Source organism: Ips typographus, linkage group LG5 (genome assembly GCF_016097725.1).
Source record: "Ips typographus isolate SLU linkage group LG5, UJ_Ityp_2.0, whole genome shotgun sequence".
Taxonomy (NCBI): Eukaryota; Metazoa; Arthropoda; class Insecta; order Coleoptera; family Curculionidae; genus Ips; species Ips typographus.
In genome coordinates this window covers 5,175,792-5,192,141 of record NC_138426.1, presented here as the reverse complement: position 1 = coordinate 5,192,141, position 16,350 = coordinate 5,175,792, and positions in this window count along the sequence as shown.

The window sequence follows — 16,350 nt, the reverse complement described above, 5'->3', positions numbered from 1 at the left end:
CAGGGTAAGGTAAGTACTGATATTTAATTAGCTCTATTAGTTAACTTGAACATCATTCACCTACAAGTATACCTGTAAAATGTCTACTAACCAAACATAGTTTATTTGCAAGTAATGTGTAACTCGAGTTCACATTTGATTAGTAAAGGTATGTCCTGTGACATGGTGTATTGAATTAGAAGCAAATTGTTTCTCTTTAGAGACTTTCAATCACTACATTTCACCTACCTTTGCTAATTTGGAACTCCACTATTATCCAGACAAACATTAGGTTAGTAAGACAAAGTTGTTTTTAGCATAGCTTGTATGGTGACAGGTTCACCCACTCACAGTCAATCTGTGGAACAATCACTGTTTATGTGGTAAGACCAGTTTTCTTTGCCACCTATTGTACCTAAGCTTTTCACTTGAAGAAAATGAATACTGTACCTTGAACTGTGAATAAATAATTAATACAAATGTTCAGTGTACAAAGTTTTATTTGGAACAATTGAGTGTGTGGAAAAAAGAACACAATTATAATGTTAATACCTAAACCTAGAATAGAACAGCTCATGTAGATAGCTCAATTGAAAAGTTGGTTTTTCGACAATACCTACCCATATACAAAAAGTTTTGTCACCTGACTGATAATTTGACTGTGTAAGTCCATATTCTCTTCTTAGAAGGTTTCTCAGAGGTTTTATAGCCAGTTTAAGATTATTCACATTTCACAGGCACATCAAATTTTGAGATTTAAGTCAGATATCAACACTGAATCATTTTAAGTTTTAGTTGCAACACTGGTGAAGACCCTCGCTGATGATAGTCCATGAAGTTAAGCACATTGAAACTAAATCACACCACTTTTGAAGGAAGTATTTGGCCCCTTTGTTGTTGTCCCTGTACAGTAGGAAACTTATCTTCAAAGATCTTCATTGTCCACTGTTTTCATCACTTTAAATCGTTTGGTAGTGTTATGAACAGGCTAGAGATAGGTGATTCGGTCATCCTCATTAAATATTTGCAAGCAAAACCAGTGTTTTCTTTAAGAATTTTGCTACAAAGTAAATAAGTTTAGTAGAGACATTGAATGAGGTTATGAATGCAACTTACCAGATTTTTGGGCTGTGGCTACTGATAAAGTGTTTTTATCACGATGTATTTGTATTTTCTTCGCAGTATGTGGGTAGTAACTCAAAATTATTACTAAATAAACTTGTTTTGAATGTTTTGATTACAGAATGACTGACAACGATTTATTATGATTTTGAAAGGTTGGTAGCACGACCGGATATAAACTTTCCTTAACGACCGCTTGGCGAGAGATTTAAAATTTCCGAATTTTAGATCCGTTTTTCGTCTTAATGGTCAAATCTACGGTATTGAAAAAATTACTAATAATATAATAATTTAATTTTTTTCTTAATAAAAAAATAAAAAAATTTAGTTTTATTAAAATTAACTCATTTTTGGGCCGCTAATTGTATACATGCATTTACCATAAAAAACCGCATACAAAAATAAAAATCGACGTATTTACAAAAAACAAAACCCTTAATTCTAAATGAATTTGTTCCAACCTACGCGTCCTCACTGTTGTATGTATACCTATACAGGGTGTCCCACGACGAAAGACATCTTTCGATATTGGAAAAAGTATAAATAGGAGAGTTTTGAAAATTTGGCATGATACTGATGTGGGCATGCCCAATCTAACTAAAATATTTTCAATATGGTTGCACTTCCGTTTATACCGGAAGTCGATCACAACTTTCTTATTTTAAATAAAACACCCTATATATTATTACATATTTGGATTCCTCACAAAATTCTGACCAGCTTTTGTGTACAATGCCCTATGCCTATCTCTAGCCGTTTTCGAAATATTTGATGTTTTTCCAAAAAAGTAACAGTTGCAACGCTCAACATATTTTTGTACTCTGTCAAAACCTTAATTCATTTTGCAATGAAACTTTGGGTTATTGTAAATAAAGGATCGTTTTATTAAACTGAGGGTGCGTAACGACTCATTTGTATACAGGGTCGTCAAAAAAAAATGATAAACTTGTCACTAAAAAAAATGAAAAATCTCAAGTTTTTTAAATAGAAACCCACATTTTTTATGACGGAATCATTTTGAGCATTAAAAATTACTATACGTTTCAATTTACTTGCCTATACCTAAATCCAACCCATTTCGTTTTATTTGAGAATAAACATTTTTTTATTAGGCTGCATGGTTGGGATTAGCTGGTACTCTAGTTGGCCATGCTATTGACACACGGTGATGTTGGAGACCTGCAGAGCATGTTAATAACACTAGTGACTTGAGTGTTTTGACAACTGCCAATATGCCGTTGCGGTTACGTTATTCCAAGATTACTTAAATCTGTTTATTATTTACGGAGAATGTGATAAAGTTGTGAGTAGAACATGTGAGGTATTTACCGCTCGTTATCCAGAAAAACCAAAGCCATCACCAAAAGCTGTCAAGCAAATAATTGAAAATTTTAAGAATACGGGACAAAACCAATCCCTAACAATACAAATGTAGAAATTGCAATTTTGGGCTATTTTGTTGCAAATCCAACTTCGTCAATAAGACAAGTTGCCGTAGAATCAGGCATATCCAAAAGTTCAGTTCAGAGGATCCTAAAGAAACATAAATTTCACCATTTTTCATTTAAATTAGTGCAACACTTAAAAGAGGTTGAGCGGCAAATACCTCACATGTTCTACTCAAAACTTTATCACATTCTCCGTAAATAATAAACAGATTTAAGTAATCTTGGTGGGAATAACGTAACCGCGACGGCATATTGGCAGTTGTCAAAACACTCAAGTCACTAGTGTTATTAACATGCTCTGCAGGTCTCCAATATCACCGTGTGCCAAAAGCATGGCCAACTAGAGTACCAGCTAATCCCAACCATGCAGCATAATAAAAAAATTTTTGTTCTCAAATAAAACGAAATGGGTTGGATTTAGGTATAGGCAAGTAAATTGAAACGTATAGTAATTTTTAAGGCTCAAAATGATTCCGCCATAAAAAATGTGGGTTTCTATTTAAAAAACTTGAGATTTTTCATTTTTTTTAGTGGCAAGTTTATAAATTTTTTTTGACGACCCTGTATACAAATGAGTCATTACGCACCCTCAGTTTAATAAAACGATCCTTTATTTACAATAACCCAAAGTTTCATTGCAAAATGAATTAAGGTTTTGACAGAGTACAAAAATATGTTGAGCGTTGCAACTGTCACTTTTTTGGAAAAACATCAAATATTGCGAAAACGGCTAGAGATAGGCATAGGGCATTGTACACAAAAGCTGGTCAGAATTTTGAGAGGAATCCAAATATGTAATAATATATAGGGTGTTCTATTTAAAATAAGAAAGTTGTGATCGACTTCCGGTATAAACGGAAGTGAAACCATCTTGAAAATATTTTAGTTAGATTGAACATGCCCACATCAGTATCATGCCAAATTTTCAAAACTCTCCTATTTATACTTTTTCCAATATCAATCGATGTCTTTCGTCGTGGGACACCCTGTATAAATAATCTTTATTTTCAATAGAAAAAAGGCTATCGACGACTTGGTCTTTCTGCTTATGTTTACAGTGGGATTTTTTATAGTTTTAGTATACATGTTAACTTATTTCTAATTATTTACAAAAAAAAAATTAGTCTTAGTTAAAGTGCTCTAGTAGGGTGGCAGTGGGAAAGAGGTAACGGGATTGTCTGGTTTGTCTTGTTATGCACAGTGGGTTTATTATTGTCCAGTTGTTTGGATTATTTTTCTATTTGTTTTGTAGTTGTATAAGTCTGTCTGTTATTTTGGTGGCCATGTTTATACGTTCGTAGAGAAGTTGGTTGGATGGGTTGTGTAGTGGGTTTTCTGGGTGTCTTATTTTGGTTATTAGTCTTAGAGCAATCTGTTCCGTAGTCTGAGTATATCTTTTAGTTTTATCAGTAGCGTTTGCTCTAAGTAAGTGTCCGTAGTCTAGAACTGGTCTACAGATGAATTTGTATATTTGTGTGGCGGTTTTCGTGCTAATACCTTTGTTTTTGTATGTCAGTGATCTAAAGTGTTTTGTCCGTTTAATAGTTTCAGTTCTTGCATTTTTTAAGTGTTTTGTAAATTTTAGTTTTTGGTCCAGTATTACGCCTAAGTATTTTACGTCATGTTTGGGTTCAGTTATGTGGCCGTCCGCGGTTATGTTTGGGGAGTCGTCTTTGATCTTATGATTTGGTAGTAAAAGTTGGTTTTTAGTAAAAATATTTAATTTTTGTTTCGTTTTTGAGTTATTTTCGAAAAACCAAAAACGACAATTTTCAAAAAAGTGCTGTATTTTCGCTAATTTTAAAATTTGGCTTAAACATTGTTAGAGCAACTTTTTAAGGACTATCTATTTGTGTATTTCGTTTCCAGTTCCGACGTTTCGGTCTCGAGATACCATCATCAACTTCTTTTTTTTCTTATAGACGCCATTTTGTTTTTTTGTCTAGTTAAAAAGAGCACGTTTTTTGCATTAAAATGATGAATTACATGTCACTAGATGTAGATTACACCCTTCACGAAGCTAATTTCAATGAATCTACCCTGGTAGACTGTATTACATATCTAAACATCCCTACAGCTCTAATATGAACTGTTTACAAAGTCAGATTCTTATTTTATTAAGCTTTTTTGGAATTAATATTAAGGGTAGATTACACCCTTCACGAAGTTAATTTCAATGAATCTACCATGGTATACTATAGTACATATCTGAACATCCCTACAGCTCTAATATGAACTGTTTTCAAAGTCAGATTCCTATTTTATTAACGTTTTTTGGAATTATTAGTGGTAGATTACACCCTTCAAGAAGTTAATTTTAATGAATCTACCATGGTACAGTATAGTACATATCTGAACCTCCCTACAGCTGTAATATGAACTGTTTATAAAGCCAGATTCTTATTTTATTAAGCTTTTTTGGAATTAAAATTTAGGGTAGATTACACCCTTCACGAAGTTAATTTCAATGAATCAACCATGGTACACTATAGTACATATCTAAGCCTCCATACAGCTCTAAGATGAACTCTTTACAAAGTCAGATTCTTATTTTATTAAGCTTTTTTGAATTAATATTAAGGGCGAATTACACCCTTTACGAAGCTAATTTGAATGAATCTACTACGGTATACTATAGTACAGGGTGAGTCAACGATAGAGTAAAGTTGATTATTGCACTTGTGTCGAAATTTAGGACAAAATATCGCTTACAACAGTTTTAGAGAATGTTCAGGTGCATAGTTTAAAATTATTTTTGAGTATACCCGGTGGTCCAATAAAGCGTGGCAAGTATAACTACTTTTTTTTTAATGGAAGTTAATTTCAATGAATCTACCATGGTACACTGTAGTACTTATCTAAACCTCCCCACAGCCCTAATATGAACTGTTTACAGAGTCGGATTCTTATTTTATTAACCTTTTATGGAATTAATATTAAGGGTAGATTAAACCGTTTACAAAGAATATTTCCCTCATGTGTTAAATGTCCCATATGAGCAGTGCATTTTCACCAAAATGACAGAAAAATTCCACTCATGTACAAAAAATGCCATATATACGTCATCAAAACACGGTTTGCTATTGGCTAATAAGGAAGGAAGAGAGTTTGCTAGCGGATAAAAAAATCGGATAAATTTTGCTGTTGATTTCATCGTTTCCACGCATTTTCACTACACTTCTATTGTTGCAACGTCTCACCTTTAGATTTTTGCTGGCACTGTCAATTTTGATTTTTGTTCGTATTGTTTTGGTTATGGCTCGCTTCGGATAGAGTTCTACTGCAGAAAATCAAAAGAACCAGAAAAATGTATTTCTGCCAGTACAAGAAAGTCGCAGTCTAATTATATTATTGATTATTCATGGAATTGTCTTATCAAATACCATTCGAGCTCAGATTTTGAACAGGATAATTTTTCCGCTTGTCTTCTCATACTTTCTTTATGGTACAAAACTCGACCTGTTTGCCAAAATCACTCGAGCTACGCTCTCGTGATTTAGTTACAACAGGTCTCGTGCAGTTACACCAAAAAGAAAGTGTTCTAAGACAAGCACAAAAATTATCCGGCTAAATCTGAGCTCTTATGGTATTGCCCCCGACAATTCCACTCATGTACAAAAAATGCCATATATACGTCATCAAAACACGGTTTGCTATCGGCTAATAAGGAAGGAAGAGAGTTTGCTAGCGGATAAAAAAATCGGATAAATTTTGCTGTTGATTTCATCGTTTCCACAGATTTTCACTACACTTCTATTGTTGCAATGTCTCACCTTGGGATTTTTGCTGGCACTGTCAATTTTGATTTTTGTTCGTATTGTTTTGGTTATGGCTTGCTTCGGATAGAGTTCTACTGCAGAAAATCAAAAGAACCAGAAAAATGTATTTCTGCCAGTACAAGAAAGTCGCAGTCTTATTATATTATTGATTATATTCATAGAATTGTCTTATCAAATACCATTCGAGCTCAGATTTTGAACAGGATAATTTTTCCGCTTGTCTTCTCATACTTTCTTTATGGTACAAAACTCGACCTGTTTGGCAAAATCACTCGAGCTGCGCTCTCGTGATTTAGTTACAACAGGTCTCGTGCTGATACACCAAAAAGAAAGTGTTCTAAGACAAGCACAAAAATTATCCGGCTAAATCTGAGCTCTTATGGTATTGCCCCCGAATATTTCCCTCATGTGTTAAATGTCCCATATGAGCAGTGCATTTTCACCAGAATGACAGCGATAATTGCATTCTAAAGTGATAATTGCATTTCGATAATTGCACTGTACGTATCTATAACGACTGCATTGTTGTAGAGCCTATTGCTAGTACACTAATTGTTGTCCATGCGCATTTTTTTGACTTTTTATAACCAAAAAATGTCAAACGCGATGTCAACAAAAATTAATAAACGGTTTGGAACTTGCTCATTGAGCTCCATTGAGCAATCTACAGTGCGTTTTTTTTAACGCGCAACATAGGATTTTACGTGTTAAATTTTTAAGCCCATGTTAGACCATTTTATTTTGGAACTGCAAGTCTATAACTTGACGGGTGTGTCTTTAGTACCCTGAAGCTTAAGTAAGTCTACCAATTTGGTCTAAAAAGTGATTAAAAACTGGAAAAAAATCTTTTTTTTTCGAAAAGATTTTATCGTTCCATACTCCCTGTATGCATTGTTGTTCCTTGTTGTTTTTATACTGGCAGGTCAGGTAGCAGGTAAAGTGACATATTTTGACTGCATCACGACCCGACATCTTTTGAACGTGAAAAGGACATTTTATGATTGTTTGGAATACCGTTTGGCTTCAAACGGAGGTCACTTTGAACCATTCACTTATAAAAATACTTCTTTTGTTCTTAACTTTCTTGATATAAAGTTAATGATCACCCTGTTTTAACTTTCTACGCCAAATTTTACCTGCTACCTGCCGTGCCAGTATCAAAAACAACAAAGAACAACAATGCATACAGGGAGTATGAAACGATAAAACCTTTTCGAAAAAAGACGATTTTTTGCAAGCTTTTTAACACTTTTTAGGCCGAATTGGTAAACTTACTTAAGCTTCAGGGTACGAAACAGCCACCCGTCAAGTTTTATACTTGTAGTTCCAAAATAACATGGTCTAACATGGGCTTAAAAATTTAACACGTGAAATCCTATGTTGCGCGTTAAAAAAAACGCACTGTATAGTTGCAGCAAAATCAAAACATTTCATTTATTCGGGAAATATTCCCCAAAATTACATTCGTGCCTTAAAAATGACCTGATAATTCTGCGTTCAAACTTGTTATCTTTGCAAACTGCATTCGGTCATTTTCATATTTTTTTCCAAAACAGCCCTCCACCTTCGGTATCGGGCTCTTTCGCCAAAAAAATATGAAAATAAACTCATGCAGTTAAGAGATAACAAGTTTTCACGCAAAATTATCGGTAATTTTTATGCACTTGTGCAATTACCCCCGAATATTTCCCTCATGTGTTAAATGTCCCATATGAGCAGTGCATTTTCACCAAAATGACAGCGATAATTGCATTCTAAAGTGATAATTGCATTTCGATAATTGCACTGTACGTATCTATAACGACTGCATTGTTGTAGAGCCTATTGCTAGTACTGTAGTATTGTCCTTGCGCAGTTTTTTGACTTTTTATAACCAAACAATGTCAAACGCGATGTCAACAAAAATTAATGAACGGTTTGGAACTTGCTCATTGAGCTCCATTGAGCAATCTATAGTTGCAGCAAAACCAAAACATTTTCTTTATTCGGGAAATATTCCCCAAAATTACATTCGTGCCTTAAAAATGACCTGATAATTCTGCGTTCAAACTTGTTATCTTTGCAAACTGCATTCGGTCATTTTCATATTTTTTTTCTAAAAAAGCCCTCCACCTTCGGTGTCGGGCTCTTTCGCCAAAAAAATATGAAAATAAACTCATGCAGTTAAGAGATAACAAGTTTACATGCAAAATTATCGGTAATTTTTATGCACTCGTGCAATTTCCCCCGAATATTTCCCTCATGTGTTAAATGTCCCATATGAGCAGTACATTTTCACCAGAATGACAGCGATAATTGCATTCTGAAGTGATAATTGCATTTCGATAATTGCACTGTACGTATCTATAACGACTGCATTGTTGTAGAGCCTATTGCTAGTATACTAATTGTTGTCTTTGCGCAGTTTTTTGACTTTTTATAACCAAACAATGTCAAACGCGATGTCAACAATAAATTAATGAACGGTTTGGAACTTGTTCATTGAGCTCCATTGAGCAATCTATAGTTGCAGCAAAACCAAAACATTTTCTTTATTCGGGAAATATTCCCCAAAATTACATTCGTGCCTTAAAAATGACCTGATAATTCTGCGTTCAAACTTGTTATCTTTGCAAACTGCATTCGGTCATTTTCATATTTTTTTCTAAAAAAGCCCTCCACCTTCGGTGTCGGGCTCTTTCGCCAAAAAAATATGAAAATAAACTCATGCAGTTAAGAGATAACAAGTTTACATGCAAAATTATCGGTAATTTTTATGCACTTGTGCAATTACCCCCGATAATTTCAATGAATCTACTACACAATTTGGCACAGATTGGCCACGAACGAGTCAAATTCAACAACCCATGTAGTCCCAACAGACGTAGAATGGCTCCAAAGTAACAAATATGCAGACTACAACAACAGCGGGATCGATCTTTGCCGGTTTTGAGTCTAAAGAATACAATTTGGCACAGATTGACCACGAACGAGTCAAATTCAGCAACCAATGTAATAGTAACAATCGTGCAGACGGCTTTCTTTGGTAGTTTTGATAGTTTTGCCTTCTCTTTTCTCATCTTTTCTGGTGCTGTATTCTTCTCGGTTTAGGGCATTGAGGTCAAATGTGCCCCTTTTCCCCGCAGTTCCAGCATTAAAAAAAAAAAACGAGATAATGCATGCGTTTGCTCACTACGATTATTTTGCCTCTTTACTTTACTCCACATTTCCATTAGCTCCTTTCGTAAGGTCTCCAGTCGGGTTTTCAATCGACGATTCCAGTCTGATTGGGTTTTTGAATGGCCTGGGCTGAAATATCGATTCTTGTGCTTTGGTGTTCGGCTTCTTACGTGTGTATGTCCTCGTGACACTTGCTTTATTGCCTCAAACTCCAAAGCGTAGGCAAGGGCATTATGTAATGTTTTGCACCTGGCTAGTCTTAAAGCTGGCTCAGTATCACGATCTATTACGCCTCTTACAAAAGCTCCTACTGTCAAACACTTTCTTATGTCCTGGGATGCAGTTGGGTAAGCCAGATAAACTAATCGGGCAATGTCAGCTTCGTACTGCTGAAAGGTTTCTTGGCTTCTCTGGCTTCTGCTTGATAACTGTGCCTCGTAAACTTGCTCTAGATGCTTTTCTCCAACCCTCATCTCTAAGTGTTGTACCAAGTCTTCGTAATTTCCATAACGGCTCTCATCCAAGGTCTTCTTCAACAGTATGGGTCACTTTTTCCTCTAAGGATTCAAACCTGTTTTCCATTTCGCTCTTCAATTCATTGCTTGCAGTTTTGTCTCGAACTGGTCTTGACTCACTTGGCTAATTTTTATCTCTTCCAGGCTTGCTTTTATCTTGTCTTGACTTGCTTTCATTTCTCCTAATTTGCTATCCTGACTTACTTGGATTGCTTGAATTTCCTTATAGTTTTATCCTTTTTATCTAGTAGTACTATTCTTTTTATTCATTTAGTAGGAATAACAATGATATAATTAGGTGTTAAAAGTCTAAAAGATTTGATTCACTAGACAACATACAAGCAATCTAATTCAGTGTTCAAGTTGCTTTCAATCAATTTGCCAAAAGATTTTGGCAGAATAGTACGGTCCTGCTCAAGTTTTGCATTCTGAAATTAGATCAGTACATTAGGTTTCTCTTACCTTGTTATTCAAACATTCAACTAACCTTATTACCATCAACAAAGTCCTTTAAGGGCTGGATTGTTAAATCTCACTTTGGTTGCTGGAAACAATGTTTGCCTTTAAAGAAATAGTGCTTTTGGTCTTCAATTCAGTTTAAGTGTATTGTTACAAAGGCCTCATAGCCAAATTAAGATTTCCTGAAATTTAGGGAAAAACGAGGGGTCACTATGTAGAATTTCCCTAAATTTAGGGAAAAAGTGCACAACTTGGCAACACCGCATCCCAGGGGTGTCCCAAACTTACCCCCCTAATACGAAGTCTCAACCCTCTAGACCTTAAAATAAGGGAGTTACCCATTTAACCCCATGTAAAATGTAAATCCACAAAACAGCTACTTTTGGACATGTCCCGGTATCTTTAAACTTGGATCGGTGCATCGGATGGAATATTCGCGATACGATAAACGTTTACTGGACGTATAGCGGGAACATTCTGTGCATACAGGAACATTCGAGAATCGATTGCCCACACATATACAGTGTGACCCATTTAGAATGGAAACACCCCTATAAAATTTTAGGTTATTAACCGATTTCAATGATAATTTTTTTGAAATAATTAGGAATGAAATGTCTATTACGGGAGAAAATTTTAAATATTTATTTTAGTTTTCAGGTCATATTACGATACTTTTTCTTGATAGAAAATGCAGAATTTTTATTAGCGATTTTTTTATTGAAAAAATTACTACGCCACTGGATCTATAGTGCTTTCAAATAGCTGTGACCAAATTATTTTTTTTTTTTTTTTTAATTTTTTTTTTGTTTATTTTTTTTTTTTGATTATTTTTTTTGATTTTTTTTTTTAGAAATTAATCAATTAATAATTAATAATAAACAAGTAAATAGTAACACCATTTCTATGGCAACAGTTGATGCAGGGTGTTCTTTTGTGACCGTTAGCTTAGAGGATTTTTGAATTTTAATTTGTCATAACTTTGTTATTAATGAATGGATTTTCATGAAATTTTGGTCACAGCTATTTGAAAGCACTATAGATCCAGTGGCATAGTAATTTTTTCAATAAAAAAATCGCTAATAAAAATTCTCTATTTTAACTGAAATAAATATTTAAAATTTTCTCCCGTAATAGACATTTCATTCCTAATTATTTCAAAAAAAAAATCATTGAAATCGGTTAATAACCTAAAATTTTATAGGGGTGTTTCCATTCTAAATGGGTCACACTGTATAAACCGACCGAGCCGACGGACAGTCAGTTGTGAAATAACAGTGGCGCGATAAAGCAAAGAACGAAGTAGTGAAGTGGTAAAAGTGATTTTATAGTGGTTTAACCAGTGATTTCTAGTGTTGTAAATTGTTGTGTAATTAGTAAATAACGTTTGTTGAGTTTATTAAAAGTCTCACTTATCAAAAAGAACCCAGTAAAGTGTAACATTTGGTGTCAGAAGTGGGATAAGTGAGTGAAGAATTGTGCTGTACGTGAATGGTGAATACAAGACAACAAACGGCAAAAATGGAGGAACAACTGGCGACAATACTACAAAAGATGGATGCTGAAAAAGAACAACAACAGAAGGAAAAACAAGAGGAACAGGAACGACGACGACTTGAAAAAGAGGTCCAAGAGGACGCTACTAACAGGATGAGGAACGACGCCGGGAAGAAAAGCAAGAAGAAGAAGAACGATGACGACTTGAAAAAGAGGAGCAAGAGAGACGCTACCAACAGGATGAGGAACGACGCCGGGAAGAAAAGCAAGAAGAGGAAGCACGCAGACACAAAGAACAGCAAACTATACTTCAAGCTCTGGAGACAAATCGATCGGAGTTGCAAGCCTATATCAATGAACAACTACAGATGGTAGACGATAAAGTAGAAAAGGTAGACCATAAAGTCGACGAGGTGCAAACTCAGTTTGGTAACAAACTTGGACAAATGGATAATAAATTTGGACAAATGGAGGCTTAATTTGGATAAGAAATTGCAACTTTACGAAAGGAAATCATGAGCGTTTGCGAGGAATCGAGGAAAATTGCCCGAAAGTTCGACCGGATGCGACATTGAATTGTAAGACACCGAGTTGGTTCTGGCACTACGTGGTAAAGCTCTCGAAATACTCCATAACATCCCGGAGTGTAAACAAGGAGATTACTATTCCCTAAGAGTCGAACCCAAGGGTCATCAGAGACTCTGCAAGACCAAATAGATTCTACCATGAATTTGATTGTTAAAAAGCTGGATCAAATTCTGCAAAAAGGCGACAATAACAGAAGAAGCCACTCTCCATCTAGAGAAGATGTAAAATTTTACAACTGTGGACGCAAAGGACACTACAGTAGGAATTGCAGGCAGCGGTCTCGTTAACCAAATCCACATAACCGAAGTAACCAGGACCAGGAAAACTCGAGGTTGCCGGAGTAAGGGGGCGACCCCTGGCAAGTAACCCTTTAGCCCCCAAATTGAGGATTTCTATGATTAAGAGGTGTAATGGTAGTTTAATCGCTCAAGGACTATTGAACAACAAAGAATGTGAGCTTACCATTGACACTGGGGCAACAAGATCTATTGTGAGGCCTGACCTGATAACATCTACGCCGATGCAGAAACTTCGACAAACGCCTATTTTGGAGACAACGAACGGCGATCGAATAGCCCACTTGGAAAAGGAGACAGACCTGGGTTTGGTAATCGTGGAACCCCTCGAACATGAAATGGAGGATCTTCTAACAGCAAGATGCTTAGTGGATTCGAGCGATGCTTCACATACTATTCCAGTACGAGTTGCCAACCTCAAGGATAACCGGATTACTTTGAAACAAGGAACAGTCATTGGCAATTGTACGTGTGGCACGCTGCAGCGAGGATGCTCAAAAGACAGTATCACGTCATCCTACTACAGAGGAACTGTCAACCTTCAAGAAGACCTGGACGCATCTGAACCAACATCAAATGGCAATGGCTGTTGAATTTATTAACTCAGAGGCAGACGTATTTGCATGGGAGAAAATTGAAGGGCGGACAAGTCTTGTGCAGCATCGCATCAATACCGGATTAGAGCAACCCATTCGACAACGACCCAGACGACTTCCTTTTATGCGACAGAAAGAAATATACTAATAGACTCCATGATAAAGGGCATGCTTGATAACGGGATCATTGAAAAATCTAGCAGTCCATGGTCATCTCCAGTCGTACTTGTGACAAAGAAGGATGGTACAACTCGCTTCTGTGTTGACTATAGGAAGCTTAACGACATCACGAAGAAAGACAGCTACCCACTGCCGCGTATCGATGACACATTAAACACCCTGGCTGGTTCCAGATGGTTTTCTACCTTGGACCTGAAGAGCGGCTATTGGCAGGTGGAAATTCATAAGGACGACAAAGAGAAGACAGCCTTTACCACCGGCAGCGGCTTAAATCAATTCAACGTTATGCCATTCGGGTTGTGTAACGCACCTGCCACTTTCGAACGACTAATGGAGCTTGTTTTACGTGGACTTACGTGGGAGACGTGCTTGGTTTACCTGGATGACATAATGGTTATTGGAAAAGACTTTGATGACCACATGAAGAACCTTAAAGGAGTTATCTCAAGACTCAGGAATGCACATCTACAACTAAATCCAAAGAAATGTTCATTCTTCCAAGAAAAAGTTCATTTCCTCGGACATGTCGTTTCTTCAAATGGAGTGGAAGCCGACCCAACTAAAATCGAATCTGTGAAGAATTGGCCCATACCCAAGACTAAAGGAGATGTTTTTGTTTGTTTTTTTCTTGGATTGTGTAGCTATTACCGCAGATTTGTAAAGGATTGTGGACAGATTGCGAAACCTCTTCGTCGACTGACGGAGAAAAACAACCAATTTTCTTGGACACCAGATTGTCAGCAAGCTTTCACGGAATTGAAGAAGCGTCTTATCAGACTCCTATTCTGGCTTATCCATCGCAAGAAGGGACGTTTGTCTTAGACACTGATGCTTCGCAGTATGGTTTAGGAACCGTTCTTTCTCAGATCCAAAATGCCCAAGAAGTGCTCATTGGCTATTACAGCAAGTCATTGGGAAAATCTGAGAGAAACTACTGCGTCACTCGTAAAGAACTCTTGGCAGTTGTGAAAGCTGTAGAACATTACCACAGCTTCTTATACGGGAGGAAATTTCTTATCCGATCAGACCATGCAGCACTAAAATGGCTGTTAAATTTTAAGAACCCGGAAGGACAATTGGCACGTTGGTTGGAGAAACTTCAAGCCTACGATTTTGACTTAAAACACCGGAGTGGACGATCTCATGCCAACGCTGATAGCTTGTCAAGGAGCCCATGCTGTGAAGAGCATTGCAAGTTCTGCGAACGGCAGGAGACTAAAAATGAAGCTGAGACCATTAATCAGATCCGGAATGTGACCAACGAAGAGGCTACAGTGACACCAGTAGCGCAGAACGGCGTCTCTCGGAAACATATAGTGGAAGCACAACGCCTAGATCCCGATTTAAAGATAATTAGAGAATGGTTGGAGAAGGACTCAAAACCAGAATGGAAACACATTTCGAGACATGGACCAACGGTTAAGGGTCTCTGGCTACAATGGGATTTGCTTCAACTGCGAGATGACTTAATCACTCGCAAATGGGAAAGTCCAAATGGGAAATCCCTCGTTTATCAAACCATAGTGCCCAATTCCTGCAAGGAGAGTGTGTTGCAAGAACTACATGACAGTCGTGGAGGAGGACACTTTGGAGTAAACCGGACTTTAGCCAGAGTGAGAGACCGCTTTTACTGGATCAACTGTAGGTAGAAAGGACGTCGAGGAATGGTGTAAACGCTGTGACCTGTGTTCATCAAAGAAAGGCCCAAGAACACGATCGGAAGGAGCGATGATGCAGTATATCTCTGGCAGTCCCTGGGAAAGAGTAGCAGTGGGAAAAAATGGTGAAATTTATGTTTCTTCAGGATCCTCTGAATTGAACTTTTGGATATGCCTGATTCTACGGAAACTTGTCTTATTGACGAAGTTGGATTTGCAACAAAATAGCCCAAAATTGCAATTTCTACATTTGTATTATTAAGGATTGGTTTTGTTTTAATAGCTTTTATCTTCACATATCACATCATCATTCTTAAAATTTTCAATTATTTGCTTGACAGATTTTGGTGATGGCTTTGGTTTTTCTGGATAACGAGCGGCAAATACCTCACATGTTCTACTCACAACTTTATCACATTCTCCGTAAATAATAAACAGATTTAAGTAATCTTGGTTTGAATAACGTAACCGCGACTGCATATTTGCAGTTGTCAAAACACTCAAAACTAGTGTTATTAACATGCTTTGCAGGTCTCCAATATCACCGTGTGTCAATAACATAACCAACTAGAATACCAGATAATCCGAACCGTGCAGCATAACAAAAAAATGTTTATTCTCAAATAAAACGAAATGGGTTGGATTTAGGTATAGGCAAGTAAATTGAAACTTATAGTAATTTTTAATGCTCAAAATGATTCCGTCATAAAAAATGTGGGTTTCTATTTAAAAAACTTGAGATTTTTCATTTTTTTTAGTGGCAAGTTTATGATTTTTTTTTGACGACCCTGTATGCAAATGAGTCATTACGCACCCTCAGTTCAATAAAACGATCCTTTATTTACAATAACCCAAAGTTTCATTGCAAAATGAAATACGGTTTGAACATAGTACAAAAATATGTTGAGCGTTGCAACTGTCATTTTTTTGGAAAAACATCAAATATTGTAACATAGACATTACACTAGGTGCCGTTACCTTAAGTTGCCCCGGTCTCCCCCAGTACCATGTTTGTGTCAGCAAGATTGGAGAATTGGGGTCATGATGTGAGTATAAATACTGTACCAAAAGCAC